This window comes from Salmo salar, chromosome 24 (genome assembly GCF_965601325.2).
Source record: "Salmo salar chromosome 24, fSalSal1, whole genome shotgun sequence".
Classification (NCBI taxonomy): domain Eukaryota; kingdom Metazoa; phylum Chordata; class Actinopteri; order Salmoniformes; family Salmonidae; genus Salmo; species Salmo salar.
Genome location: NC_138314.1, coordinates 49366829 through 49392806, shown reverse-complemented (window position 1 = coordinate 49392806; position 25978 = coordinate 49366829). Strand labels below are relative to the sequence as shown.

Genomic DNA, 25978 nt, shown 5'->3' with positions numbered 1-25978 from the left:
ATCTGTCAATTAGGGGCCACAGTGCTCTCCAAGAGGAAGGCCACAGTGCTCTCCAAGAGGAAGGCACTGTCTGACTGTCAACTGGTGGCCACAGTGCTCCCCAAGGGGAAGGCCACAGAGCTCTCCAAGGGGGAGGCCACAGTGCTCTCCAAGAGGAAGGCCACAGTGCTCTCCAAGGGGGAGGCCACAGTGCTCTCCAAGGGGGAGGCCACAGTGCTCTCCAAGGGGGAGGCCACAGTGCTCTCCAAGGGGGAGGCCACAGTGCTCTCCAAGGGGGAGGCCACAGTGCTCTCCAAGAGGAAGGCCACAGTGCTCTCCAAGAGGAAGGCCACAGTGCTCTCCAAGAGGAAGGCCACAGTGCTCTGCAAGAGGAAGGCCACAGTGCTCCCCAAGGGGGAGGCCACAGTGCTCCCCAAGGGGAAGGCCACAGTGCTCTCCAAGGGGAAGGCCACAGTGCTCTCCAAGGGGGAGGCCACAGTGCTCTCCAAGAGGAAGGCCACAGTGCTCTCCAAGGGGAAGACATTGTCTGTTTGGGCTTTTGTCATTGTGTGTGTTTTTTGTACTTACAGTGCTGGATTTGACTTCATTGTAGAAAGGAAAATGTTGTGATGGTTTCAGCTTGATACGACATCTGCAGCGATCACGATCTCTGTGAATGAACTACAGGTTGCAATTTCCAAAACGAGAATTTCAACACCACAATACGTTTGTACATTTTAATCAAAACAAATGCAATTCTCATTTAACAATCTCAACATTAGACTCCTAAACTTCCCTAGCGACACCAGGGAATCAAGACGCTGGGAGTTCTAACAAGGTTAATAAATTAGGATTGACCTAATTCCCGTGGAGACACGAGGAACCTCGAGTTAACCGACCCTGTGAGGTATCTTTTATGTTTTTAATACTTCAACAAAGAAGTTAGGTAAGACGGAAGCTTGTGTAGTAATAGTGAAGAGATCTAAGGGCACTTTAATGAGGACCAGCTAACCCTTTTCATAAAGGATGCAGTGACGCGTATTAAAACTGTTACCTGTGATGAAGTGAAAGGCTGTATTTTAGATGCCATCCAACTGGTTTAAGAGTAGCGAAAGGCATTCTGGTAAATGGTGTCACCATTGACTGTACTATCTGCTTCCTGCTGTTTAGGAAGATACAAGATCTATCTCTGATAAAGAAGCCCACTATAAATCTGAGCTTTTTTTTTTTAAACTAGCTCATCAGTATGTTTAAAAAAAAAAAAATAACTTTGATCCTTGTCAATCCAAATGCCCCGATTTTATTTATAGGCGGCAACCCAATCGATTCGAGAACCAGAATTCAAAAAGGCACTCGCACATCTGAGCAATCTTTTTTTTTGCAGGTGCATGGCGACCGTTGAACAAGGAAACCTGCACACTGCTCTTGATAGTATCACGGATATTTAATAAGCTTTACGTATCGTCCTCACGGCCTTCGTCAGAGCTTTCGAGAACCATACAATTAATAAATATGTAGGACATTCTTGTGAGAACTAGAGAGAACAACATGTATTTAGTCTTCGCCCACATTAAATACAAATTGTAAACTAACCAGGGCTTTCTGGAAGGCAACAAAATCAGATTGCAGCTCTAACAACGTCTGGTCTACAGTTGGGGCAATGGCATACATAACAGTATTGTCTGCTACAGATTAATATTACAAGTTTTAACCTCACTAGGGGAGGGGGCAGCATTCGGAATTTTGGATGAAAAGCGTGCCCAAAGTAAACTGCCTGCTACTCAGGCCCAGAAGCTAGGATATGCATATAATTAGTAGATTTGGATAGAAAACACTCTAAAGTTTCCGAAACTGTTAAAATAATGTCTGTGAGTATAACAGAATTGATATGGCAGGGGAAAACCTGAGGAAAATCCTTCCCCCCCCCAAAAATCCAATGCTTTTATTTTGAAATTGCTGTTTTTCCATTGAAAGCCTATCCACCATACAAAGACTTAGGACCCAGTTCACGATCTCTATGGCTTCCACAGCATGTGGCCAGTCTTTAGGCATTGTTTCAGGCTTTTACTCTGAAAAATGAGGGAGAAACAGCACTTTCAATGTGAGGACAGTGGAAATTTCCCGACATGAGTCCAGCGTGCGACCGGGAGCGCGACATTCTTGTTTCTCCTTTTCTATTGACGAGGTTATTGTCCGGTTGAAATATGATCGATTATTTATGATCGATTATTGATTTTAAACATCGTTTGACATGTTTCTACGAACTCTTATGGTACTTTTTTGATTCTTTTGTCTGTCTGTTGTGAACGCGCTTCGTTCCATTGGATTACTGAATGAAACGCACCAACAAAATGGAGGTTTTTGGACATAAAGAGGGACATTATCGAACAAAACAAACATTTATTGTGTAACTTGGAGTCTTGCGAGTGCAACCATATGAGGATCATCAAAGGTAAGTGATTAATTTTATCGCTATTTCTGACTTTTGTTACTCGTCTACTTGGCTGGTTACTGTTTGTAATGATTTGTCTGCTGGGCGCTGTTCTCAGATAATCACATGGTTTGCTTTCGCCGTAAAGCCTTTTTGAAATCTGACACTGTGGTTGGTCTTCTTTTCTCCTCTCCCCTGCAACTCTTCTTCTTAGTACACTACTTCCTCTAGTGCACTATGTTGTCAACTCTTACCCTGGTCCTTAGTGCACTACTTCCTCTAGTACACTAAGGACCAGAGGAAGAGTTGACAACATAGTGCACTACTTTCTCTTGTTCACTAAGGACCAGGGGAAGAGTTGACAACATAGTGCACTACTTTCTCTCTAAGGACCAGGGGAAGAGTTGACAACATAGTGCACTACTTTCTCACAGTTTCTCAGACAAAGTAGTGCACTATGTTGTCAACTCTTCCCCTGGTCCTTAGTGTACAAGAGAAAGTAGTGCACTATGTTGTCAACTCTTCCCTGGGTCCTTAATATACAAGACAAAGTAGTGCACTATATTGTCAACTCTTCCCCTGGTCCTTAATATACAAGACAAAGTAGTGCACTATATTGTCAACTCTTCCCCTGGTCCTTAATATACAAGACAAAGTAGTGCACTATGTTTTCTGTCAATATACCTGGTAAAATAATGGTTCATAAACAACTGTAAGGGGGGCCCTATAAAATCAGTGATCCTCCCCCCCCCAAAAGGATGTTTGATATTTTCCCAAATAATGTTTTTTATTTTTCCTGGTTTTAGATTTTTTTGTTTTTGTTTTTCACTCGCAAAACTACAATTGTTCATAGAGATATAACGAAGTTGGATGTTGACAAACGTTGATCCACAGCATCCCAAACATGCTCAATGGGTGATATGTCAAATAAAATAAATGTTATTGGTCACATGTTTAGCAGATGTTATTGCGGGTGTAGTGAAATGCTTGTGTTCCTCACTCTAACATTGCAGTAGTATCTAATAATTCACAACAATACACACAAATCTCAAAGTAAAATAATGTACTTAAGAAATATATAAGTCGAATTGACTAGAATACAGTATATACATGAATTGACTAAAACAGTACGTAAACATTATTAAAGTGCCCAGTGATTCCATGTCTATGTACCTAGGGCAGCAGCCTCTTAAGGTTGAGTAATCGGGTGGTACCCAGCTAGTGACAGTGACTAAGTTCAGGGCAGGGTACTTGGTGGAGGCCGGCTAGTGATGGCTGTCTGATGGCCTTGAGACAGAAGCTGGTTTCAGTCTCTTGTTCCCAGCTTTGATGCACCTGTACTGACCTCGCCTTCTGGATGATAGCGAGGTGAACAGGTCATTGCTCGGGTTGTTGATGTCCTTTATGATCTTTTTGTTCTTCCTGTGACATCGGGTGGTGTAGGTGTCCTGGAGGACAGGCAGTGTACCCCTGGTGATGCTTTGGACAGACCACACCTCCCACCTGGAGAGCCCTGCAGTTGTGGGAAGTGCAGTTGCCGTACCAGGCGGTGATTACAGTCCGACAGGATGCTCTCAATGGTGCATCTGTAAAAGTTTGTGGGGGTCTTAGGGGCCAAGACAAATTTCCTTAGCTTCCTGAGGTTGAAAAGGCGCTGTTGTGCCTTTTTCACCACACTGTCTGTGTGGGTGGACCATTTCAGTTTGTCAGTGATGTGTACTCCGAGGAACTTAAAGCTGTTCACCTTCTCCACTGCGGTCCCGTTGATGTGGATAGCGGGGGGTGCTCCTTCTGCTGTTTCCTGAAGTCCACGATCAGCTCCTTCTTTTTGTTGACGTTGAGGGAGAGGTTATTTTCCTGGCACCACTCTGCCAGGGCCTTCACTTCCTCCCTGTAGGCTGTCTCGTCGTTGTTGGCAATCAGGCCTACCACTCTTGTGTCATCTGAAAACTTGATGATTCTGTTGGAAGCGTGCGTGGCCACGCAGTCCTGGGTGAACAGGGACCACAGGAGGGGGCTGAGCATGCACTCTTGTGGGGCCCCTGTTTTGAGGATCAGCATAGTGGGGGTGTGGTTTCCTACCTTCACCACCTGGGGGGCGGCCCGTCAGAAAGTCCAGGACCCAGTTGCACAGGGCGTGGTTCAGACCCAGGGTTCCAAGCTTGGAGGGTACTATGGTGTTGGATGCTGAGCTGTAGTCAATGAACAGAATTCTTACATAGGTATTCCTCTTGATCAGATAGGATAGGGCAGTGTGCAGTGCGATGGCGATTGCATCGTCTGTGGGGCGGTATGCAAATTGAAGTGGGCCTTGGGTGTCAGGTAAGGTGGAGGTGATATGTTCCTTAACTAGCTTCTTAATGTCACGTCCTGACCATAGTGAGTGTTGTTATTTTCTATGGTAGAATAGGTCAGGGCGTGACAGGGGGTGTTTGTCTGGGTTTTGTATGTCTATGTTTTGGTTCTAGGTTTGTATTTCTATGTTGGTGGTGTTTGGCATGACCTCCAATTAGAGGCAGCAGTTTGTCATTGTCTCTAATTGGAGGTCCTATTTAAGTTAGGTTTGTCCCACAGGTGTTTGTGGGGGATTGTTCTTCGTGAGGTTATTGTTCCTCCAGCGTCACGGTTTGTTGTTTTTGTTTATACTTGTAGTGTTTAATTGTTGCACTCGGTTTCACTGATTTAATAAAACATGTGGAACTACGAAAACGCTGCATCTTGGTCCGCTCCTTCAAACTGCCGTGACACTTAAAGCACTTCATGATGTCAGAAGTGAGTGCTACGAGGTGATAGTCATTTAGTTCAGTTACCTTTGCCTTCTTGGGAACAGGAACAATGGTGGCCATCTTGAAGCATGTGAACACTTCAGTCAGTTGGTCTGCTCATGCTCTGAGGACGTGGCTAGGGATGCTGTCTGGGCCGGCAGCTTTGCGAAGGTTAACACGCTTAAACGTCGGCCACGGAAAACGAGAGCCCACAGTCCTTTGGAGCGGGCCGCGTAAGTTGGCACTGTGTTATCCTCAAAGCGGGCGAAGAAGGTGTTTAGCTTGTCCGGGAGCAAGACGTCGGCGTCCGCGACGTGGCTGGTTTTCCCTTTCTAATCCGTGATTGTCTGTAAACCCTGCCAGAATACGTCTCGTGTCTGAGCCGTTGAATTGCGACTCCACTTTGTCTCTGTACTGACGTTTTGATTGCCTTACTGAGGGCATAGCTATACTGTTTTGTATTCAACCATATTCCCAGTCACCTTGTCGTGGTTAAATGAGGTGGTTCGCGCTTTCAGTTTTACGCAAATGCTGCCATCTATCCATGGTTTTTGGTTTGGGTAGGTTTTAATAGTCACAGTGGGAACAACATCCCCTATACACTTCCTGATGCACTCAGTCACCGTGTCAGTGTATACACTACCGCTCAAAAGTTTGGGGTCACTTAGAATTGTCCTTGTTTTTTAAAGAAAAGCAAAAAAATTTGTCCATTTTAAAATAAATGACTATTGTAAATGACTTTTGCAGCTGTAAACGGCAGATTTAAAAAAATTAAAATAAAATGGAATATCTACATAGGTGTACAGAGGCCCGTTATCAGCAACCATCACTCCTGTGTTTCAAGGGGATGTTGTGTTAGCTAATTCAAGTTTATAATTTTAAAAAGCTAATTGACCGTTAGAAAACCCTTTTGCAATTATGTTAGCACAGCTGAAAACTGTAGTTCTGATTAAAGAAGCAATAAAACTGGCCTTCTTTAGACTAGTTGAGTATCTGGAGCATCAGCATTTGTGGGTTCGATTACAGGCTCAAAATGGCTAGAAACAAAGACCTTTCTTCTGAAACTCGTCAGTCTATTGTTCTGAGAATTGAAGGCTATTTCATGTGAGAAATTGCCAAGAAACTGAAGATCTCGTTCAACACTGTGGAATTCTCCCTTCACAGAACAGCGCAAACTGGCTCTAACCAGAATAGAAAGAGGAGTGGGAGGCCCCGGTGCACAACTGAGCAAGAGGACAAGTACATTACAGAGTCTAGTTTGAGAAACAGACGCCTCACAAGTCCTCAACTAGCAGCTTCATTAAATAGTACCCGCAAAACACCAGTCTCAACGTCAACAGTGAAGAGGCGACTCCGGGATGCTGGCCTTCTAGGCAGAGTTCCTCTGTCCAGTGTCTGTGTTCTTTTGCCCATCTTAATCTTTTCTTTTTATTGGCCAGTTTGAGATATGGCTTTTTCTTTGCAATTCTGCCTAGAAGGCCAGCATCCCGGAGTGATGTACCTCGCCCACACGAGGTAACTGTACCTTGCCCACACGAGGTAACTGTACCTCGCCCACACGAGGTAACTGTACCTTGCCCACACGAGGTAACCGTTAGAACCGTGATTCATCCTTGAAGAGCACACTTCTCCAACGTGCCGGTGGCCATCGTGGTGAGCATATGCCCACTGAAGTCAGTTACGACGTCGAACTGCGGTCAGGTCAAGACCCTGATTTAATATGACAACCACGCAGATCAGGTTCCCTGAGACAGTTTGTGCAGAAATTCTTTGGTTGTGCAAACTCACAGTTTCATCAGCTGTCCGGGTGGCTGGACTCAGACGATCCCGCAGGTTCAGTTCTCTGGCAAATAGTTCTGGTGGACATTCCTGCAGTCATCGTGCCAGTTGCACACTCCCTCAAAACTTGATACGTCTGTGGCATTGTGTTGTGTGACAATACTGCACATTTTAGAGTGTCCTTTTATTGTCCCAAGCACAAGGTGCACCTGTGTAATGATTATGCTATTTAATCAGCTTCTTGAAATGCCACACCTATCAGATGGATTATCTTTGGAAAGGTTAAATGCTCACTTGCATGAATGTAAACAAATTTGTGCACAACATTTTGAAAGAAATAAGCTTTTTATGCGTATGGAAAATCGGACCAACACTTTACATGTTGCGTTTTATATTTTTGTTCAGTGTACTTTTGGAATTGTTTGGCGAGCTACTCATAGGTGGGCTGCGAGCTACTGGTAGTAGGACCCCTGTCCTAGATAAACCCAGGCTACTGGTAGTAGGAACCCTGTCCTAGATAAACCCAGGCTACTGGTAGTAGGAACCCTGTCCTAGATAAACCCAGGCTACTGGTAGTAGGACCCCTGTCCTAGATAAACCCAGGCTACTGGTAGTAGGACCCCTGTCCTAGATAAACCCAGGCTACTGGTAGTAGGACCCCTGTCCTAGATAAACCCAGGCTACTGGTAGTAGGACCCCTGTCCTAGATAAACCCAGGCTACTGGTAGTAGGACCCCTGTCCTAGATAAACCCAGGCTACTGGTAGTAGGACCCCTGTCCTAGATAAACCCAGGCTACTGGTAGTAGGACCCCTGTCCTAGATAAACCCAGGCTACTGGTAGTAGGACCCCTGTCCTAGATAAACCCAGGCTACTGGTAGTAGGACCCCTGTCCTAGATAAACCCAGGCTACTGGTAGTAGGACCCCTGTCCTAGATAAACCCAGGCTACTGGTAGTAGGACCCCTGTCCTAGATAAACCCAGGCTACTGGTAGTAGGACCCCTGTCCTAGATAAACCCAGGCTACTGGTAGTAGGACCCCTGTCCTAGATAAACCCAGGCTACTGGTAGTAGGACCCCTGTCCTAGATAAACCTCCAAACCCAGGCTAGTCCTGACAACAGTTCCACGAGGCTACTGAGGTAATCCTAGATAAAGCATTGTGGTTATGGCTTGTTTGATGACAAGCTGATACAGACTTGCGATAAGAATCCTCTTTTCCACACACACACACACACACACACACACACACACACACACACACACACACACACACACACACACACACACACACACACACACACACACACACACACACACACACACACAGAGGTGTGTATCCAAACATTTACTTGCTGGGTGTTGAATTTGATTGAAGTCTTAGATGCTTATCCAACAGGCTATGTCTATCTAGGTACAAGGTGTGTTTTCATGCAGGTGTGTGACCATCAGACACCAGGGAAATTGGAGCTCTCCCCCCCGTCACACCTGCAGACAGGAGAGCCTCTGTCTGAGATATCAGTCCTCCTCTCTTTCATCTTTCAGGGTCACATAGATCTGGAGAACTGTTGGAGAGGGATTTAATATCGGGCTATTGTACCACATTCTCTCCTTTATCAGCGTCAGATCACACAGCAGCATCTAGTTTTATCTCAGGGCTCTTTGGAGAGTGTTTAAGAGCAGTAGGAAGGTGTCCGTGTGCCCGTGTGCCCGTCCGTGTGCCCGTGTGCCCGTCCGTGTGCCCGTGTGCCCGTCCGTGTGCCCGTGTGCCCGTCCGTGTGCCCGTGTGCCCGTCCGTGTGCCCGTGTGCCCGTCCGTGTGCCCGTGTGCCCGTCCGTGTGCCCGTGTGCCCGTCCGTGTGCCCGTGTGCCCGTCCGTGTGCCCGTGTGCCCGTCCGTGTGCCCGTGTGCCCGTCCGTGTGCCCGTGTGCCCGTCCGTGTGCCCGTGTGCCCGTCCGTGTGCCCGTGTGCCCGTCCGTGTGCCCGTGTGCCCGTCCGTGTGCCCGTGTGCCCGTCCGTGTGCCCGTGTGCCCGTCCGTGTGCCCGTGTGCCCGTCCGTGTGCCCGTGTGCCCGTGTGCCCGTCCGTGTGTCCGTGTGTCCGTCCGTGTGTATGTAGGAACTAAGAAGGTTTATCTAGTTTTCCAGGGACATCTGACAGGTGCTGTTTGAGCTTTTGAAGTTGGCCATTAATGAAGTCATTCCTCACGGGATCTTGGTTTGTTTCCCAAACGGTAGCAAAGGGAAAGGCCCAGTGTGCTGCTTGAAGGGACTTTTATTGGCCACTTGCAGTCAACAGAACAGCGTCCCAAATGGCACCCTATTCCCTATATAGTGGTACTACTATAGACCAGAGCCCTATTCCCTATATAGTGCACTACTATAGACCAGAGGCCTATTCCCTATATAGTGCACTACTATAGACCAGAGCCCTATTCCCTATATAGTGCACTACTTTAGACCCAGAGCCCTATTCCCTATATAGTGGTACTACTATAGACCAGAGCCCTATTCCCTATATAGTGCACTACTTTAGACCAGAGCCCTATTCACTATATAGTGCACTACTTTAGACCAGAGCCCTATTCCCTATATAGTACACTACTATAGACCAGAGCCCTATTCCCTATATAGTACACTACTATAGACCAGAGCCCTATTCCCTATATAGTGGTACTACTATAGACCAGAGCCCTATTCCCTATATAGTGCACTACTTGCGTCAACAACATGGCTGACTGACTGAGAAGTTAATTACAGGCTTCAGGTGTAGAACAATGGAAGTGATCCAGATAAATAAGAGTTAATAATAACCATGTTTACTAAAGCACTGTGACCCCATATCTTTCCACAACCTCTTTAGTTTACTGCTGCTGGGGGTGTCTACTGTGTAGCCTGAAGGCCTGGTGTAAGAGGGCTTATACCCTCTCTGGGCCTATACCCTCTCTGGGCCTATACCCTCTCTGGGCTTATACCCTCTCTGTGGGCTTATACCCTCTCTGTGGGCTTATACCCTCTCTCTGGGCCTATACCCTCTCTGTGGGCTTATACCCTCTCTGGGCTTATACCCTCTCTGGGCCTATACCCTCTCTGGGCCTATACCCTCTCTGGGCTTATACCCTCTCTGTGGGCTTATACCCTCTCTGGGCTTATACCCTCTCTGTGGGCCTATACCCTCTCTGTGGGCCTATACCCTCTCTGTGGGCTTATACCCTCTCTGTGGGCTTATACCCTCTCTGGGCCTATACCCTCTCTGTGGGCTTATGCCCTCTCTGTGGGCCTATACCCTCTCTGTGGGCTTATACCCTCTCTGGGCCTATACCCTCTCTGTGGGCCTATACCCTCTCTGGGCCTATACCCTCTCTGTGGACCTATACCCTCTCTGTGGGCCTATACCCTCTCTGGGCCTATACCCTCTCTGGACCTATACCCTCTCTGTGGGCCTATACCCTCTCTGTGGGCCTATGCCCTCTCTGTGGGCCTATACCCTCTCTGTGGGCTTATACCCTCTCTGGGCTTATACCCTCTCTGTGGGCCTATACCCTCTCTGGGCTTATACCCTCTCTGTGGGCCTATACCCTCTCTGTGGGCCTATACCCTCTCTGTGGGCCTATGCCCTCTCTGTGGGCCTATGCCCTCTCTGTGGGCCTATACCCTCTCTGTGGGCCTATACCCTCTCTGTGGGCCTATACCCTCTCTGTGGGCCTATACCCTCTCTGTGGGCTTATGCCCTCTCTGTGGGCCTATACCCTCTCTGTGGGCCTATACCCTCTCTGTGGGCCTATACCCTCTCTGTGGGCCTATACCCTCTCTGTGGGCCTATGCCCTCTCTGTGGGCCTATGCCCTCTCTGTGGGCTTATGCCCTCTCTGTGGGCCTATACCCTCTCTGTGATCCTATACCCTCTCTGTGGGCCTATACCCTCTCTGTGATCCTATACCCTCTCTGTGGGCCTATACCCTCTCTGTGGGCCTATACCCTCTCTGTGGGCTTATGCCCTCTCTGTGGGCCTATGCCCTCTCTGTGGGCCTATACCCTCTCTGTGGGCCTATACCCTCTCTGTGGGCCTATACCCTCTCTGTGGGCCTATACCCTCTCTGTGGGCTTATGCCCTCTCTGTGGGCCTATGCCCTCTCTGTGGGCCTATGCCCTCTCTGTGGGCCTATACCCTCTCTGTGGGCTTATGCCCTCTCTGTGGGCCTATACCCTCTCTGTGGGCCTATACCCTCTCTGTGATCCTATACCCTCTCTGTGGGCCTATACCCTCTCTGTGGGCCTATACCCTCTCTGTGGGCTTATGCCCTCTCTGTGGGCCTATGCCCTCTCTGTGGGCCTATACCCTCTCTGTGGGCCTATGCCCTCTCTGTGGGCTTATGCCCTCTCTGTGGGCCTATGCCCTCTCTGTGGGCCTATGCCCTCTCTGTGGGCCTGTACCCTCTCTGGGCCTATACCCTCTCTGTGGGCTTATACCCTCTCTGTGGGCCTATACCTTCTCTGTGGGCCTATACCCTCTCTGTGGGCCTATGCCCTCTCTGTGGGCTTATACCCTCTCTGTGGGCCTATACCCTCTCTGTGGGCCTCTAAACCAGGGGTTCCCAAACCTGTTTTGCCCGCGACCCCATTTTGACATATGAAAATTCTCGTGGCCCCACCCCAGCATGTGATAAAAAATTATGTAATTAACAGCCAATGTTTACTTTTTATTTGGGTCTATGACAGTCAATTACAAACTAGTCTGACGTAATGTCTCTGATCTGACCACCATTAATGAGAAGGGTGTGCTTGAGTTTCTCAAAGTCAGGGGGCGTGGTCGACAGTGCGCACCTCGTCTCTGCTGTCACATCCACCTTGGATCAATATTTGGTTTTAATGTAGACGAGAGCACTGAATCCAGCTTCACACAGATATGAACTGGCGAAGGGTAGCCTACCATGAGTTTTATTGTGCTTTCAAGACAACTGGGAACTTGGAAAAATACAAGGTCAAATCATGACGTCAGTGATCTTTTAGGTCGAAAATTTAGAGCTCTAGAAAGAGACCCGAGTTCCTGAGTTGTAATTCCGAGTTGGATCACCCATTCAAAATGTTTTTCCGAGTTCCCAGTTGTCTTGAACCCACTGAAGTCGGGAAGTCAGAGATTTCCCAGTTCCCAGTTGTCTTGAACGCACTGAAGCATGGAAGTCAGAGATTTCCAAGTTCCCAGTTGTCTTGAACCACTGAAGTCGGGAAGTCAGAGATTTCCCACTTCCCAGTTGTCTTGAACGCACTGAAGTCGGGAAGTCAGAGAGTTCCCTGTTGATTTGAATTATAGCTCAGGGGGAGACGGCCTGCCCGCCATCCTGTGATAGATGGAGCTCCATCTGTGCAAAAGCCCACCATTCGATCCCATGGAATCTGTTTTTCGTCAATATTAGCCACGCATAGCCATTTCATGCTGGGGAATCGTGAGACAGAACAATATGTCCCTGTGAATAGCATCCCCCGACATGTATAGAGTCAATGCACGGGCATCTTGGGACTCACAGCTCACGTCCATTTGGAGAGCATAAGGTGTGGGGGGGGGTTGAGTGGTTCAGTCAGTTTCCTCTTGAGTGTTAGCAATAGCACAAATTATTCATTTAACCGTGTTATCTGACAAAGGTATTGATGTGAGTTTCTGTGCCTCTGTCTCCCCACACATTGTTTTCACCATCTCAATTGCGACCAGTAATATCAGTCTCTGCAATAGTGTGTGGTTCCACACTGTTAGCATTCTCTCAACTAGCTTCATGACGTAGCCACCTGGAATGCATTTCAATTAACGGGTCCGGTGGCGGTCCACCTGTCGTCGATACCTGGAAGTGGTCTTGATAAGAGCAGACCACGCTCTCTTCCAGGTACGGCGACAGTGGCGGACGAACATCTGGACCGATGGTATGCTGACCTCTTCCTCCTCAGGGAAGAATGGGGGCTGATAACCCATCGAACACTCGAAAGGCGAGAGACCAGTGGCTGAGCAGGGGACGGTGTTGCGGGCGTATTCCACCCACACAAGTTGATTGCTCCAGGTGGTGGAGTTGGCGGAGACGAGGCAATGAAGAGTCGTCTCCAGGTCCTGATTGGCTCGCTCCGACTGGCCGTTAGACTGGGGGGAATCCCGGAGGAAAGGCTGACCGACGACCCAATGAGTGTGCAGAACGCCTTCCAGAACCGGGACAAGAACTGAGGCCCACGGTCGGACAGACCATGTCCACCGGAAGTCCATGGATCTGAAAGACGTGCTGCACCATGGGCTGGGCCGGGGAATGAAGTGGGCGGCTTTGGAAAACCTGTCCACCACTGTAAGGATAGTGGTGTTGCCATCAGACGGAGGGAGACCATTCAGCTTGCCGAGCTTGCCGAGGAGTCTTATTCTGAGCACAGACAGTGCAGGCGGCGTTGGTGGGACCATGGTGGGCCAACAAAAGTGTTGTCGCACAAAGGCCAGGGTGCGACGGGAGCCAGGGTGGCAGGCAAACCCTCTAACCAGTGACTCCACTCCTCCAACGCCATCTTCAATGCGAGTAGTTCTCGATTTCCCACATCATAATTCCTCTCCGTGGCGTTAAGACGATGGGAGAAGGCACAGGGATACAGCTTAAGGTCCAGGGCAGAACAATGGGACAGGACAGCCCCCACTCCGATGTCCGAAGCGTCAACCTCCACCATGAACTGTCGAGACGCGTCCGGATGGATTAATATGGGAGTTGTGGTGAAGCAGTGCTTTAGGTCCAGGAACGCCCGGTCAGCACCTGGGGACCACATGAATGGGACCTTGTGAGCGCTGAAAGGGGGGAAGCCATGGTGCTGTAATCCCGGATAAAACGGTGATTGAAATGGGCAAATCCCAGGAAGCGTTGCAGCTGCACTCTGGACGTGGGTTGGGGCCAATCCGCAGCGATGATGTATCCTAGGAAGGAGACGGAGGAGCGATGGAATTCGCTTGAACAAAAAGATGGTTCTCCAGGAGACGCTGGAGGACATGTCGGACTTGGAGCACGTGTTCTTGAGCTGAGCGGGAAAAGACGAGGATGTTGTCAAGGTATACGTACACGTGATCAGTTCCCTCCTGTACTCCCTGTTCACTCATGGCTGCATGGCCAGGCACGACTCTAAAACCATCATTAAATTTGCCGATGACACAACAGTGGTAGGCCTGATCACCGACAACGATGAGACAGCATATAGGGAGGAGGTCAGAGACCTGGCCGTGTGGTGCCAGGACAACAACCTCTCCCTCAACGTGATCAAGACAAAAGAGATGATTGTGGACTACAGGAAAAGGAGGACCGAGCACGCCCCCATTGTCAACGACGGCGCTGTAGTGGAACAGGTTGAGAGTTTCAAGTTCCTTGGTGTCCACATCACCAACAAACTATCATGGTCCAAACACACCAAGACAGTTGTGAAGAGGGCACGACAAAACCTATTCCCCCTCAGGAAACTGAAAAGATTTGGCATGGGTCCCCAGATCCTCAAAAGGTTCTACAGCTGCACCATCGAGAGCATCCTGACTGGTTGCATCTCTGCCTGGTATGGACACTGCTCGGCCTCCGACTGCAAAGCAATACGGAGGGTAGTGCGTACGGCCCAGTACATCACTGGGGCCAAGCTTCCTGCCATCCAGGACCTCTATACCAGGCTGTGTCAGGGGAAGGCCCTAAAAATTGTCAAAGACTCCAGCCACCCCAGTCATAAACTGTTCTGTCTGCTACTGCACGGCAAGCGGTACAGGAGTGCCAAGTCTAAGACAAAAAAGCTTCTTAACAGCTTCTACCCTCAAGCCATAAGACTGAACAGCTAATCAAAGGGCTACCCAGACCTCTCTTTTACACTGCTGCTGCTACTCTCTGTATATTATCTATGCATAGTCACTTTAACTCTACCAACATGTACATATTAGCTTAATTACCTCAACTAACCGGTGCCCCCGCACATGGACTCTGTACCGGTACCCCCTGTATATAGGCTCGCTATTGTTATTTTACTGATGCTGTTTAATTATTTGTTAGTTTTATTTTCTATTTTTTAACTTATTTTAAAGCATTGTTGGTTAAGGGCTTGTAAGTAAGCGTTTCACTGTAAGGCCTACACCTGTTGTATTTGACGTATGTGACAAATAAAATTTGATTTGATTTTTGTTGCGAAGAACGTTGTTAACTATGGCCTGGAACACAGCAGGAGCGTTGGTCAGACCGAATGGCATCACCAGGTATTCATAGTGTCCGATTTACAACGGCGCAGTTTTACTAAATAAAACCACCGTAAACAGAACAATACACCAGCACAACGTGCACAAGCACTACATTAAACAATTCCGGACAAGGACATGGGGGGAAACAGAGGGTTAAATACACAACATGTAATGATGGAATTGAAACCAGGTGTGTGGGAAGACAAGACAAAACAAATGGAAAATGAAAAGTGGATCGGCGATGGCTAGAACACATGTGATGTCGAACGCCGCCCGAACAAGGAGAGGGACCGACTTCGGCGGAAGTCGTGACAGCTAGTCATGTTTTCAGCTGTTTTTCACTCGTCACCTTCCCGTATCCACACCAAATGGTAGGCATTCCGCAGGTCCAACTTAATTAAAATGGTGGCCCCCTGGAGCGGTTCAAAAGCAGAGGTGATGAGAGGTAGCGGGTAGCCAGAAAAAGGAACCCTGCGCCGGTGGGGGAGGCAGAAGGATGGATACACCCTGCAGCCAAGGAGTCTTCGATGTACGTTTCCATAGCCTTGGTCTCTGGACCCGACAGTGAATACAGCCGTCCCCGGGTTGCTGTACCCAGGAGAAGGTCGATCACGCAGTAATTTTTTTAATTTATTTTTATTTCACCTTTATTTAATCAGGTAGGCCAATTGAGAACAAGTTCATAGGGTCGATGCGGAGGAAGCGAAGTCGCCCGGGTCTTCCTGAAAACCTCCCAGAGGTCCTGGTGCTCCGCGGGAACGGCGAAGAGGTCCGAGGCTTCTACCAAGCCCACAGGAAGACGTCCCGGTGCAGCCTGCACCGACTTCAGGCAATGAGCGTGGCAGTTTGGGCTCCAGCCCATGATAGCACCAGCAGTCCAGTCAATAAGGGGATTGTGTCGCCGGAGCCATGAAAACCCCATTACCAAGGGTACCTGAGGAGACTTGATGAGTATGAACTGCGTTTCCCTGACACTCGCAGGCTGATAGGAGTAGTATTGTGGGTGACTCTGCCTATAGAGCGACCCATCCAGCGCTCTAACGTCCATGGGAATGGAGAGGGGCTGAGTGGGAACGCCCAGCTCTGACACCAGGGTAGTGTCCGTGAAATCTCATCGACCCCAGTGTCAATGAGTCAATGTGGGGGCGACCCGACTGGGTGACATGGAGAGGGCTACGAGTAAGGGGAGAAGGAAACTGATGAGCCTGGTCTTTTAATGGACAGGTAGACACCTAATGACCGGTAGTCCCGCAATACAAACAACTCTTGGTGTTAAGTCTGCATGAAAGTTCGTGTGGAGACAACTTACGATGAGCGAGTCGAGATCCATAGGCAGCTCCCGGGCTGCGAGCTCGTCTTTAACTTCCTCCGATAATCCGTGAAGGAATGTGTCGGAACAGGGATTCCGGGTTCCAGGCACTGTCAGCAACCAACGTGTGGAAATCAACTGCATAGTCTGCCACACTGTGGGAGTCCTGACAAACCTGGAGTTACTTCCCGGGCAGCCGTGGTCTCCCGGACAACGGAGAATCTAAAACCGTTGTCACCTGAGCCACAAACTCCTCCAGAGTGAAGCACAAGGCAGATTGTTGTTCCACACCGCCGTAGCCCAGGCGAGAGCCCGTAGCCCAGGCGAGAGCCCGTAGCCCGTAGCCCAGGCAAGAACCCGTAGCCCAGGCGAGAACCCGTAGCCCAGGCGAGAACCCGTAGCCCAGGCGAGAGCCCTCCCGGACATCAGCGTTTATGAGGTAAGCTATCTTCGAGTGGTCCGATGGAAAGGACAAGGGCTGCAGCTTGAAGATGAGGGAACACTGGGACAGAAAAACGCCAACAGGTTCCTGACTCTCCAGCGACGCGTTCCCGGAGGAGGTAAGCAGGGTTCTGGAGAAGCCGGTGTGGCCTGGATAGACACACTGCTGACAGAGGGGTTACTGAGGGGCTGGGAGGTTACTGTCGTGGCTGGCTGCCTAACAGACAATCCAGCAATGTATACAAGGCACATTCATGGCGTTCCGCCAATGTCTGGAATCCTTCCATAAGACATAATAAAAAAGTAACTCCTCGTGTCTCCCAATAGTGGCTCCTTGGGAGGAGATGGCGTTGCAGAGATGGTCCGGGTCTGCTGGGTCAGTCATGGCCAGTTCGTCAGGACTCAGGATAAGACACAGATGCAGGCAGTTCGAATCACAGATCTTTATTTACAAAACAGGGGGGCAGGCAAACGACAGGGCAGGCAGAGGTCAGTAACCCAGGTCAGAGTTAGTAAGGTACAGAACAGCAGGCAGGCTCAGGGCAGACAGAGGTCAGTAATCCAGGTCAGAGTTAGTAAGGTACAGAACATCAGGCAGGCTCAGGCTCAGGGCAGACAGAGGTCAGTAATCCAGGTCAGAGTTAGGGTGTGACACTCAACATCAACTGTTCAGAGGAGACTGCATTAATCAGGCCTTCATGGTCGAATTGCTGCAAAGAAACCACAACTAAAGTATCCCAATAAGATGAAGAGACTTGCTTGGGCCAAGAAACACGAGCAATGGACATTAGACCGGTGGAAGTCTTTCCTTTGGTCTGATGAGTCCAAATTTAAGGTTTTTGGTTCCAACCGCCGTGTCTTTGTGAGACGCAGAATAGGTGAACGGATGATTTCTGCATGTGTGGTTCCCACCGTGAAGCATGGAGGAGGAGGTGTGATGGTGTGGGGGTGCTTTGCTGGTGACACAGTCTGTGATTTATTTAGAATTCAAGGCACACTTAACCAGCATGGCTACCACAGCATTCTGCAACGATACGCCATCCCATCTGGTTTGCGCTTAGTGGGACTATCATTTGTCCTTCAAGACTGTTGGAAAAGCATTCCAGGTGAAGCTGGTTGAGAGAATACCAACAGTGTGGAAAGCTGGCATCAAAACAAAGGGTGGCTACTTTGAAGAATCTCAAATCTCAAATATATTTTGATTTGTTTAACACTTTTTTTTTTGTGGTTACTAAATGATTCCATATGTTTTATTTCATAGTTTTGATGTCTTCACTATTATTCTACAATGTAGAAAAATAATAAAAAATTAAGAAAAACCCTTGAATGAGTAGGTGTGTCCAAACTGTTGTCTCGTACTATATGTAAAAAAAATTCTCCCGCGATCCCATTTTCATAGTTTGGGAGCAGCTGATCTAAGGGCTGTTTCTGCTCTATGTGTTTACCTCTTCTGTCTCAGGGGGTCTTTTCAACCTCCCTGTGCTCTGCTATCGTACATACCTCAATAACATAACATAATAATACATTACCTTGCAGCCTAGCGTGCATCTGATCAATGCCTGCCACTGCACCTGTGGTAATAAAATAACAAGGGAGTGGAGATGGGCATGCTGCCAAGGTTAATCAGATGTTGCTCTGTTGTTGCCTTGCCCCAGCTGGTTCATTCTCTGACTGGAGGATAACATGCAGCTAGCTCCCTGACAGCTCTGAATGAGGCTGGAGAGGAGAGGAGAGAGAGGAGAGGAGAGGAGTGGAGAGGGGAGAGGAGAGAGGAGAGGAGTGGAGAGGGGAGAGGAGAGAGGAGAGGAGAGAGTAGAGGGGAGGAGAGAGTAGAGGAGAGAGGGGAGGGGAGAGGGGAGGAGAGAGGAGAGGAGAGGGGAGGAGAGAGTAGAGGAGAGGGGAGAGAGGAGAGGGGAGGGGAGAGAGTAGAGGAGAGGGGGGGCCTCCTAGCCCATTCACACATCACAAAGAGAACAAACAAGGAGCTCTCCCCTCCCTTCCCCTCACAAGGAGCTGTCCTTTCCTCTCCTCTCCTCTCCTCTCCTCTCCTCTCCTCTCTAAAGGAGCTCTCCTCTCCTCTCTAAAGGAGCTGTCCTCTCCTCTCTAAAGGAGCTGTCCTCTCCTCTCCTCTCTAAAGGAGCTGTCCTCTCCTCTCCTCTCTAAAGGAGCTGTCCTCTCCTCTCTAAAGGAGCTGTCCTCTCCTCTCCTCTCTAAAGGAGCTGTCCTCTCCTCTCTAAAGGAGCTGTCCTCTCCTCTCTAAAGGAGCTGTCCTCTCCTCTCCCTCTCTAAAGGAGCTGTCCTCTCCTCTCCTCTCTAAAGGAGCTGTCCTCTCCTCTCTAAAGGAGCTGTCCTCTCCTCTCCTCTCTAAAGGAGCTGTCCTCTCCTCTCTAAAGGAGCTGTCCTCTCCTCTCCTCTCTAAAGGAGCTGTCCTCTCCTCTCTAAAGGAGCTGTCCTCTCCTCTCTAAAGGAGCTGTCCTCTCCTCTCCTCTCTAAAGGAGCTGTCCTCTCCTCTCTAATGGAACTGTCCTCTCCTCTCTAAAGGAGCTCTCCTCTCCTCTCCTCGCCTCTCCTCTCCTCTCCTCTCTTAAAGATCTGTTCTCTCGTTAGACGACGGTGGTGAAATTCAATATGTGATTGCAAAACGAAAACGTTGAAGGAAAGAGATGCTTAGTCAGATGTATCTCTGTGTGGTTGTTAGTCAGTCTGTGGCATCTGGCTGTGAAAAAAAATCTAATCAAAATAGATATCTCCAAAAATATCTAGGTACACGCTGTGTTTCCATGTTAATGCCATCAGAAACAATACAAAGAGAAGCTTTGTCAGTTTATTTTACTTTGTTTCAAAACTGTTTTACATCCGAAAGATCTTTGGGGGGGGGGGGGGGGGGGGGGGTGAAGCAATAGAAACATGTTTTCTTTTCATTTAAAATGTCTTGCTTTGATTTTAGATTACATTTATTCTTATTTATCTAAACAGAATAGTATGCCCTGTAAGACAATAGGAGAGTAGGCTTTCAGCTCCTCCAGTCTGGACCTCGGTCTGCACCTTGGGTCTCATGATCACACAGCTCCTCGTCCACACACAGCTCCTCGTCCACACACAGCTCCTCGTCCACACACAGCTCCTCGTCCACACACAGCTCCTCGTCCACACACAGCTCCTCGTCCACACACAGCTCCTCGTCCACACACAGCTCCTCGTCCACACACAGCTCCTCGTCCACACACAGCTCCTCGTCCACACACAGCTCCTCGTCCACACACAGCTCCTCGTCCTCACACAGCTCCTCGTCCACACACAGCTCCTCGTCCTTGAAACTTGAAATCCAATGGCCGTCATGTGAGAGATAGATCAACCATAATCAAAATCACGTTATTGGTCAGATGAGCCGAATACAACAGGTGTAGTAGACCTCACAGTGAAATGCTGAATACAACAGGTGTAGTAGACCTTACAGTGAAATGCTGAATACAACAGGTGTAGTAGACCTCACAGTGAAATGCTGAATACAACAGGTGTAGTAGACCTCACAGTGAAATGCTGAATACAACAGGTGTAGTAGACCTTACAGTGAAATGCTGAATACAACAGGTGTAGTAGACCTTACAGTGAAATGCTGAATACAACAGGTGTAGTAGACCTTACAGTGAAATGCTGAATACAACAGGTGTAGTAGACCTCACAGTGAAATGCTGAATACAACAGGTGTAGTAGACCTCACAGTGAAATGCTGAATACAACAGGTGTAGTAGACCTCACAGTGAAATGCTGAATACAACAGGTGTAGTAGACCTCACAGTGAAATGCTGAATACAACAGGTGTAGTAGACCTCACAGTGAAATGCTGAATACAACAGGTGTAGTAGACCTCACAGTGAAATGCTGAATACAACAGGTGTAGTAGACCTCACAGTGAAATGCTGAATACAACAGGTGTAGTAGACCTCACAGTGAAATGCTGAATACAACAGGTGTAGTAGACCTCACAGTGAAATGCTGAATACAACAGGTGTAGTAGACCTCACAGTGAAATGCTGAATACAACAGGTGTAGTAGACCTTACAGTGAAATGCTGAATACAACAGGTGTAGTAGACCTCACAGTGAAATGCTGAATACAACAGGTGTAGTAGACCTCACAGTGAAATGCTGAATACAACAGGTGTAGTAGACCTCACAGTGAAATGCTGAATACAACAGGTGTAGTAGACCTCACAGTGAAATGCTGAATACAACAGGTGTAGTAGACCTTACAGTGAAATGCTGAATACAACAGGTGTAGTAGACCTTACAGTGAAATGCTGAATACAACATTTGTATTGCTGACTTACTGACTTACAAGCCCTTAACCAACAATGCAGTTTCAGAAATAGAGAAAATATTTAATAAATACACTAAAGTAATTAAAAAAAATGTAAATCAATGTAAATAGTCCAGGTGGCCATTTGATTAATTGTCCAGCAGTCTTATGGCTTGGGGGTAGAAGCTGTTAAGGAGCCTTTTGGTCCTAGACTTGGAGCTCTGGTACCGCTTGCCCTGTCTCTGGCCCTGTCCCTCTGTCCCTGTCCCTCTGTCCCTGTCCCTCTGGCCCTGTCCCTCTGTCTCTGGCCCTGTCCCTCTGGCCCTGTCCCTCTGACCCTGTCCCTCTGTCTCTGACCCTGTCCCTCTGTCTCTGGCCCTGTCCCTCTGTCTCTGGCCCTGTCCCTCTGTCTCTGGCCCTGTCCCTCTGTCTCTGGCCCTGTCCCTCTGTCTCTGACCCTGTCCCTCTGTCTCTGTCCCTGTCCCTCTGTCCCTGTCCCTCTGTCTCTGGCCCTGTCCCTCTGGCCCTGTCCCTCTGTCTCTGGCCCTGTCCCTCTGTCTCTGGCCCTGTCCCTCTGTCCCTGTCCCTCTGTCCCTGTCCCTCTGTCTCTGACCCTGTCCCTCTGTCTTTGGCCCTGTCCCTCTGGCCCTGTCCCTCTGTCTCTGGCCCTGTCCCTCTGGCCCTGTCCCTCTGTCTCTGGCCCTCTGGCCCTGTCCCTCCGTCTCTGGCCCTGTCCCTCTGTCCCTGTCCCTCTGGCCCTGTCCCTCTGTCCCTGTCCCTCTGGCCCTGTCCCTCTGTCTCTGTCCCTGTCCCTCTGTCTCTGGCCCTGTCCCTCTGTCTCTGTCCCTCTGTCTCTGTCCCTCTGTCTCTGTCTCTGGCCCTGTTCCTCTGTCTCTGTCCCTCTGTCTCTGTCCCTGTCCCTCTGTCCCTGTCCCTCTGTCCCTCTGGCCCTGTCCCTCTGTCTCTGTCCCTGTCCCTCTGTCTCTGGCCCTGTCCCTCTGGCCCTGTCCCTCTGTCTCTGGCCCTGTCCCTCTGTCTCTGTCCCTCTGACCCTGTCCCTCTGTCTCTGTCCCTGTCCCTCTGTCTCTGGCCCTGTCCCTCTGGCCCTGTCCCTCTGTCTCTGTCCCTGTCCCTCTGTCTCTGTCCCTGTCCCTCTGGCCCTGTCTCTCTGTCTCTGGCCCTGTCCCTCTGGCCCTGTCCCTCTGTCTCTGGCCCTGTCCCTCTGGCCCTGTCCCTCTGTCTCTGGCCCTGTCCCTCTGTCTCTGTCCCTCTGACCCTGTCCCTCTGTCTCTGTCCCTGTCCCTCTGTCTCTGGCCCTGTCCCTCTGGCCCTGTCCCTCTGTCTCTGGCCCTGTCCCTCTGTCTCTGTCCCTCTGACCCTGTCCCTCTGTCTCTGGCCCTGTGTCTCTGGCTCTGACCCAGCAGTCCATGTCAGCAGAAGTCCTGCTCATGTTGGACCTCGGAGTCCTCCACCGCCACAAGACCCCCACAGGCCCCGTGGCCCCCTCTCTCTAAACCACAGCCATGCTCTTTGTCCATTGTGCTGTTGCTACTTTTACCATCCGCCTTGAGACTTCTCTCCTTTTCTCTCTCTCTCTCTCTTTCCTTTTCTCTCTCTCTCTCTCTTTCCTTTTTTCTCTGTCTCTCTGTCTCTCTCTCTCTCTCTCTCTCTCTCTCTCTCTCTCTCTCTCTCTCTCTCTCTCTCTCTCTCTCTCTGTCTCTCTCTCTCTCTCCTTTTCTCTCGCTCTCTCTGTCTCTCTCTCTCTCTCCTTTTCTCTCGCTCTCTCTCTCTCTCTCTCTCTCTCAATTTAATTCAATTCAATTGACTTTATTGACATGGCAAGTTCATTATTTCTTACATTGTCAAAGTATACATATCTCTCTCTTTCTGCTAATAATCCAACTCCGACCCCCAAGTCTCTCAGCTAAAATAAGACTGGATGTTACCGGAATAATCCCGGCCGGGGCGGTTGCTTTTCAGCAGCGACACTAAACCCTTTGCACTCTGCACTGCTTTTGCTCAGGTTCACTAAGGCTCCATTGGCCCTGGCCCTGGGGTTACCAGGTTCACTAAGGCTCCATTGGCCCTGGCCCTGACCCTGGGGTTACCAGGTTCACTAAGGCTCCATTGGCCCTGGCCCTGGGGTTACCAGGTTCACTAAGGCTCCATTGGCCCTGGCCCTGACCCTGGGGTTACCAGGTTCACTAAGGCTCCATTGGCCCTGGCCCTGACCCTGGGGTTACCAGGTTCACTAAGGCTCCATTGGCCCTGACCCTGGGGTTACCAGGTTCACTAAGGCTCCATTGGCCCTGGCCCTGACCCTGGGGTTACCAGGTTCACTAAGGCTCCATTGGCCCTGGCCCTGACCCTGGGGTTACCAGGTTCACTAAGGCTACATTGGCCCTGACCCTGGGGCTACCAGGTTCACTAAGGCTCCATTGGCCCTGGCCCTGACCCTGGGGTTACCAGGTTCACTAAGGCTCCATTGGCCCTGACCCTGGGGCTACCAGGTTCACTAAGGCTCCATTGGCCCTGACCCTGACCCTGGGGTTACCAGGTCCACTAAGGCTCCATTGGCCCTGACCCTGACCCTGGGGCTACCAGGTTCACTAATGCTCCATTGGCCCTGGCCCTGGGGCTACCAGGTTCACTAAGGCTCCATTGGCCCTGACCCTGGGGCTACCAGGTTCACTAAGGCTCCATTGGCCCTGACCCTGGGGTTACCAGGTCCACTAAGGCTCCATTGGCCCTGACCCTGGGGCTACCAGGTCCACTAAGGCTACATTGGCCCTGACCCTGGGGCTACCAGGTCCACTAAGGCTACATTGGCCCTGACCCTGGGGCTACCAGGTTCCACTAACGCTCCATTGGCCCTGACCCTGACCCTGGGGCTACCAGGTTCCACTAAGGCTCCATTGGCCCTGGCCCTGGGGCTACCAGGTTCACTAAGGCTGACACACGCTGTCAGGACAGTTGCTTCCCCTGCCTTCTGCAATGTTGGACTGGTATATATGTGTGTGTGACTGTGGAGCTCTGCTCTCCCTTCCCCTGCCTGCTTGGCTGCCAGCTCCGGCCCTGGGGGACCACATCCCCATATGGCACCCTATTCCCTACATAGAGCACTACTACTCTATGGGCCCTGGTCAAAAGTAATGCACTACATAGGGAATAGGGTACCATATGGGGATGTAGTCTAACATCCTGTCAGGGCCCAGGCCAGGCCAACCACCACATCCCTCCCATCCACCACACAACAGCGGCAACACACGGACTGGCCCGGTTTAGAAAGGCCACTTTTGGACTTTTTGGACTACAGTACAGTGCAGGATGCCAGTGATTTGTGTGAAGAGCTGTCAGCGACTCAGCGTACAAGCCACCAGAGGTTTTAGGATGTCACAACCGTCCCATATTTCACTTCACAGCAGAAGAATAACACGTTGATTTGAATGATATCGGGCTTGTTGAGGAAACCTTTTAGTGCGTAGCTTCGTTTCAGATGTTTACATAGAAAAGGTTAGTGATACTGGTCATTTATGTCAAATGTCTTTCCTAAAAAGATACGACTATTCAAATGTTTTTTTTCCAAAAAAAGATTTAAATGTTTTTCCTACAGAAATCAGTTAATATTTCTGTGCAGTCCACATAGTTAGGCATAGTAAGTTATTGACAATATGGACTTTGTGTTTTCTCTAACAATATACTCACTTGTATGTGTCTTGTGTGAGTTGGTGGATTTTTGGTGTGTGTTTTGTGACTGGTTTAAAATGAAACCCCGGCTTGGCAGAAATGGGCCCTTAGCAATGGGCCCCTAGCAATGGGCCCCTAGCAATGGGCCCTTAGCAATGGGCCCTTAGCAATGGGCCCCTAGCAATGGGCCCTTAGCAATGGGCCCCTAGCAATGGGCACTTAGCAATGGGCCCCTAGCAATGGGCCCTTAGCAATGGGCCCTTAGCAATGGGCCCTTAGCAATGGGCCCCTAGCAATGGGCCCCTAGCAATGGGCCCTTAGCAATAGGCCCTTAGCAATGGGCCCCTAGCAATGGGCCCTTAGCAATGGGCCCTTAGCAATGGGCCCCTAGCAATGGGCCCTTAGCAATGGGCCCCTAGCAATGGGCCCCTAGCAATGGGCCCCTAGCAATGGGCCCTTAGCAATGGGCCCCTAGCCCTTGTGTCGGTAGCCTATTGAATCATTATAGAACTCAGACGTAGCAGTTTAAACCTGGAGCCTGGCGCACGGGTCCCGACGACTGGACCGTTGTCATCGCAGTCCCATGATTAGTGAGGATTATGAAGGCGGATTCACAGGACGACTGGTCAACCCCTGTTGTACACTTTTCTCACCTTCCAATTTCATTGATTGAACAATTTGAATTTGACAACTTTCAGGATGAATCAAACCACTGTAATTTTTGATTGACCAATATCTTTTGTGTGTATAGGCTCTCCAAGTCAGTTTTTGTTATTATTTGTAAATACTTTCCTAACCGTAAATAATATTCAAGATCAGAGTATTTCAAAATCTACCAATTGGTGCTGAAAAGGAGATTAATATGCATGTATTTACATGGCTTTCTGTCATTAATCCCTAATATCCTAAACTTCTCTCCATATATTCAAGTTAGTCTGTGTATAAAATGTTTTTAATTAAAGGTACACTACATTTAAAGGGATGGCTTTAGATAAATGTACTGAAAACACTATTGAATGAAATCTCCATGAGAAGTCGCTCTGGATAAGAGCGTCTGCTAAATGACGTAAATGTAAATGTAA

At 49.4% G+C, this 25978-nt stretch overlaps 1 protein-coding gene across 1 annotated transcript in view; it reads left to right on the top strand.

Moving 5' to 3' along the window:
• Positions 1–25978, top strand: part of cfap299 (cilia and flagella associated protein 299) — a 259519-nt gene that overhangs the window by 10582 nt on the left and 222959 nt on the right. The gene's annotated exons all lie outside the window — the stretch shown is intronic.